At 30.7% G+C, this 5744-nt stretch overlaps 1 long non-coding RNA gene across 1 annotated transcript; it reads right to left on the bottom strand.

Annotated features, from left to right (window-relative positions):
- Positions 1-3768: 3768 nt before the first annotated feature.
- Positions 3769-5212, bottom strand: LOC111621875. The gene is made up of 2 exons (XR_002756144.1): positions 4298-5212; positions 3769-4086 (listed from the first exon to the last, which is right to left on the bottom strand). It is a non-coding gene; the product is annotated as an uncharacterized LOC111621875 (long non-coding RNA).
- Positions 5213-5744: the final 532 nt, after the last annotated feature.

Below are 5744 nucleotides of genomic sequence, written 5' to 3'. Positions count from 1 at the left end.
TATGCAGACGCGAATTTAGAGCGAGCGAGAGGTTGCGAGCGATTTAGTTTTCGCAAAGAAAAACCATGCACAAGAAGCGAGAAATAACGCTGGCGAGAGCGAATTTCTGGTTCTCGCACCTAAGGGTGCGACTATGCAGACGCGAGCGAGAATATGTGGCGAGAAGAGGCGAGACGCGATAAATATCAAAACCTGTCAGATATGTGCGAAAACCAGAAATTCGCTCTCGCCAGCGTTATATCTCGCTTCTCGTTTGTGCATGGTTTTCCTTTGCGAAAACTAAATCGCTCGCAACCTCTCGCTAGCTCTAAATTCGCGTCTGCATAGTCGCACCCTAAGACTTAATTAACCGGAAGAACGACTTATACTGTACTATTTTAGATGCAATTTTTTGTTTTCAACTACGTTTAGTCTTCATTGAGTATTTAGGTGTATTAAACTGATAACGATTCAGACATTGTTATAAATATTTTTATATATTTCGAATTTTTAACCAAATGTTCGAACCGTTTTAAATTCGAATTTGTTATTGCATATTGGTTCGATTATAGAATGATTATAAACGTTCCAGAAAATTGATCAAATTGAAAACAGTTTGTTTGATTCTCAGCGGTAGGTGTTATATAACAATTACTGTGATTGTTGAAATACTGAATATAAATGGGGTTTGCTTGCAAAATCCGCGCGTGCGAAGTCGCGAGTAACAGCTAGTTCTTCCGTAAAACCCGATGAATTTAAATACAGTAATACGAAATACCTAGATCTGTTTAATAAAGATGACTAATTCATCATCACAATTATGCAAATGAATAATAATAAAAAAATCAGTGCTGCAAAATCCCCCGCGAACTACGTCATGGGATAAATTTGAAATGACACGTAACGCTAAAGCTTTCCTGGATAAACAGTAGAAATTTTATATAAGTTTTCGATTAATTCTGACAAATTTAAATAATATAGAATATCTAAATCTGTTAACTGAAGATTAGTATTTCACCATGAAATTTATGCAAATTAGTCATAAAAGGCAGTAAACAGACGAGTGCGCAGAATCTGCCGCCAACGCAATAAATTTAGAGCGGTCACGTGACCGAAAGCTAACGCTAAATAATGTAAAAAATATGTTTAAAAATTAATATTAATGTAGAAATGAATAAAGTTTAACAAATTTCATCAAAGACAAGAGAATACTTTTCCGTTTACATGTGCAATAAATGATTAGTTCTTCAAAACACTAGACTCACAAAAAGAAGTTGATATACACGAATAAATAATAATTATTTAATAATATTTATATCTGTTAAGTTAATATTGCAAAAATTAAGCTATTTAATTTGTGTTTGGCTTTTATAATTCAGAGTTTCCGAGTAATTTACTGTAAAATTCAATTTAGTAAACAGAAACAAAGATAAGCTATTAAAAATAAACAGGACAACACAATAATTTTTACATAAATTGAGTGTAAATACAAAAAACAAATTATATCTAAGGTGGGATGAATATGCAAACAGATTTTGTTAGTAAAAAGTTAATGTTTTAGAAGAAAAATTCTGTACATATTTTTAGTGAAGGAAGATAAACGTATTAAACATTTCTTTCTATCAAATAAATTATGAATTAAGTAGGTTTATTTAGGAAAATTCAATTGTGAATAACTAAAGTGAAATATAAAGAGAGTGTACAGTATGCTTTTTGAGTGAGAGTATCTACGTTTACAAATTATCACAATTTTCAGTTTTTATACACATTATGATGCTATAATTTAGGAAACTATGTTTAATACATAATAAATAGTACAGAAAGGGTAATAAAGGAACATCAGCAATTGTAAATAATGTATTATTTACAGTATTATTCATAAAGAGAAATTAATTATATCAAAACAACATTTCACCAGAAGAAAATTGTCAATATTTTACGTAAATATAAATAAATTTTATAATAATTTAGATTAAAAGACATCTTTTTTTTTTTTTCCACGTTTACTATACGATAAGTGCTCATTGTTAACGAAAAAGTATTAAAAAATTTATGATAATAATTTAATTTTTATGGGCCCTTGACACTTGGAGGCTAAGGGCTTAAGCCCTATTAGTCCCTATGTAGATCCGCCCCTGGTTAAATGTACAGTAACACGCTATTTTTATAAGGAATAACTACAGTATAAGGAAAATATACAGACCTATACTTAGAATGTAAATTAAATACAGTAAAATCCTAAATGATAAATATTCCAGTATTTCATTTTCTTTAATCATTTCCACTTTAACTTGCAACCTAACTAATACATTTACTACAAAGATGTGTTTTCACGTACAGTACGAAAGCGGATGTTTGCATGCAAACTCTGAACAAACATAAGCATACAGAAAGTTTTATAATAAAATTTTCCCTAAATGAAATAGAAAACATTCAATTATCCATCAGTTTTCGGTAAACATTATTTATTTATCATATCATATAATCTTCCAGTTAAAAATAATTAAAAATGATCATTTGTTAATGATAAGGCATTGAAATAAATTTTCTATAAAACACCAAAATTTTATTAGTCAATTAAATTAATTTAACATAGTTTTTCTAATAAAAATTAATCAATTATACGATTGGCTGACAATAGTGAAATAGCTGTTTCAATATCACTGAGATTTGATTTTAACATACGATAAAATTGTTTTGCTATTTTTTATTTCCATGTTTATGAACCGAATAAAATCTAATATCTAATATATGAGCAACTTTCGATCAAGTGTCTAGCCAAATGGCCAGGCACGTGATCGAAGTAATAACCNATATATATATATATATATATATATATATATAGAGCCTAACATACATAGATCTAACTATTCACAATCAACTGCATATTTTGTGAAGCCTGTGCAAAGTATAAATGCAGTCTTTTTGAAAATGCCTAGCGCAATGCATTAACCAAGTGCAAGGCTCTCTAAATGCAGAGCCTTGTGCAAATGCAAAGTTCCACACAAATGAAGACAATTCTGCTGAAACAATCCATGAATATTTCTGAGGCTTCAATCTAGACAAATCTGCATTCTTAGAAAGCAGGCTAATTTCATTAACTTGACCACTTGTGCATCAATCAATTGCATATAAAAATTTCAGTATTTTAAGACATCAGTATTATTTTCCAAAGTATTCAATTCATATTACTAAATTATATTCCCAAATAATTCATGTCACAGTAAAAAATTAATTTATTATACTTAACACTTTCAGTTATTTCCATCCTAAGAATAATCTAGAGGGTAATCTAAGAAATGTAAAGTTTTATATTATAATTAGCCACTGACATAGTCAACACAATATTCAATTTAGCTTGTTTTAAATAGTTCAGTTACTTAATCTTATTATTAAATCTTTTGTCTGTCTAATGATGGAAAGTACTTCTATTTTCAAAACATGAACTATTTTTTCAAAACAGTACTTAAGGAATATATTTCAGTAATATGAGTTATATTTTAATTAAAATATTAAAATTTGGGTAGATTTCTTAATATTTCGTGTGTAATTTAACATGGAATTCTTCTAGGACACATAAACAGCCTTTTCTGGATGTAGGCCAAAAGTGATCATCATAGGCTTCTGGCAGTGCCGGCCCGAGGCAAGTTTTAGGATGGAGCGAGATCCCATTATGGCGCCCCTCTTGGTTGCCCCTAATTTATACTCTTTAATTTTCTATACCAATGAGGCGGCTCCTAGGACTTAGCGCCTGGAGCGACTGCTCCGTTCACCCTATGGTAGGGCCGGCTCTGGCTTCTGGCAGGCTGCATGCTTATTCTTACAGAGTAACAGGCTTTAAGTCTGTTGGTACCAATTCCACAATTGCCCATACACTAGGTACTAAAATAACACATGCTAATGTTATGCAAGCTAGTAATATATAGTTTTTTCTCATCTTTTTAATTGATCAAGTTTAGTTTGAATGTTCATTGTCACAAATATCAGCTTAAAATTAGGGTCATATAATGTCATAAGGCAGAAAACAGTAAAATAAAATTACATTGCCAAAGGCTCAGTGGCCACATATTAGAATCCCACAAGTCACAGGAGTTGTTCATTTCTATTCTGGAGAAAATAAACAAAATAATTAGAACATGATAGTTACAGGCTTTTCAGCTGTAATCCAGTTTGTTTCTATTTTATGATCTAGGACAAGTGGACAACATATGATCAATATCAAAATTATAATGGTTTACAGTACATATCTATTCTATATGTATCTCAACTTATTAAAAACAATTATGATAAATTGTAAACAAATGTAAATCATATATACTAAAAGCATTTGACACTTCATCCTATTCATTCCATTTCATTGTTTCATCCTGTAGGTATTATATCTTGCTTTAGAGATAAATCATGAAAACATATATGGAAAAAAGTTTGCAATATACAAAAAAACATTTTATATTTTTATATATTTTTTTTTTTCATTGTAACAGGCAAATATCGGGAGGTTCCTGTCTCACAAAAGAGGTTTACTAAACTCATAGTTCTGTTAACTGTTAATTAATGTAGTTCCTACAGGTGATCCCGATAATTGGACACAAGTATAATGTCATATTTGCATCACATTACGAAAAAACTTAAAATTAATTTATGAAATTTCCATATACAGATCTCTGCTTTTACTTGTTTGTTTGTTTATTAAGTTATGGCAACTCAACACTTGGGTGATCTGCCTAGGGGGAAGCCTTCAGGGTGGTCTTTTTAAGGGTAACTGGCCCCTATTCAGATGTTACAGATGTGGAGAAAACTCAGAAAACTCCTTGTGGCCAGCCCGTCCTGGTGAAGAGTAAACCCGTGACAGAACTTCCAGTGTTCAAGAGAACAGAACTGCTTTGCCACTTAGGTTCTAAAGACCATCATGAAGTGAGCATCCTCTTTCTAAAAACTCAGTACCATTCTTAAGATCATGTTCCTGGAAAAGAGTTGTAGGTTAAACTGTAGTTTCCTATATCATGCCAGATCCCGAAATTGTCCATTCATATGATCAAAAACGTCAAAAGACTAATGACTCTCCAGAGACATTCGCTCCCAAGTCACAATGACGTTGCTACCGAGTTGTCTTTGCGTCACGTGACTTCTAGATTACTCATTCCATTATGTGATTTATTATGACTTTTACTTATATAATACCATACAGACTAAGGCCAAGAAAATGCACTTCACTTAAAAAAAAAAAATATTGACATAACACAGTCGTAGAACTATTGTAAGAGTACTACGAGTATCGCTGGCGCCATCTGTGGACTTTAAAGTTAATTTATAGATAATAAAAATAATTAGAGAAATATGACTGCATTTTTCATTTAGTTTTAAAAAAATAGCTATAACTTTGTTTTATTTTGGAAAATATGAATTTTACGAAAATTGTTTTCTAGTAAATTATTTTTTTTTATTCATTAAGAATAAAGTATGAAATGTTTTTTTTTCTTTTATTATTATTTGGTTTAATTTGGAATTATAAATAAGCAATCAGAAAAAATTCATTATATTTAAATGTGACTATGCCTAGAAAAATTAATAAACTATACTAAACTTACTGGAGTAAATATACAGTGGAACCTCGGTATACGACCTTAATCCGTTCCCGATGTTTGGACTTATATAGAATAGTACGTATACCAAACCAACCTTTCCCATAAGAAGTAATGTAAAAATGATTAATCCGTTCTCACGTAAAAAAATTTTTAAAAAATGGCTGGCTTTAAACACCTCGC

This window comes from Centruroides sculpturatus, unplaced genomic scaffold (assembly GCF_000671375.1).
Source record: "Centruroides sculpturatus isolate CEXI.00-Female unplaced genomic scaffold, Cexi_2.0 scaffold184, whole genome shotgun sequence".
Taxonomy (NCBI): domain Eukaryota; kingdom Metazoa; phylum Arthropoda; class Arachnida; order Scorpiones; family Buthidae; genus Centruroides; species Centruroides sculpturatus.
Note: the sequence above shows the minus strand (reverse complement) of the source record. Positions and strands in the feature narration are given on the sequence as shown.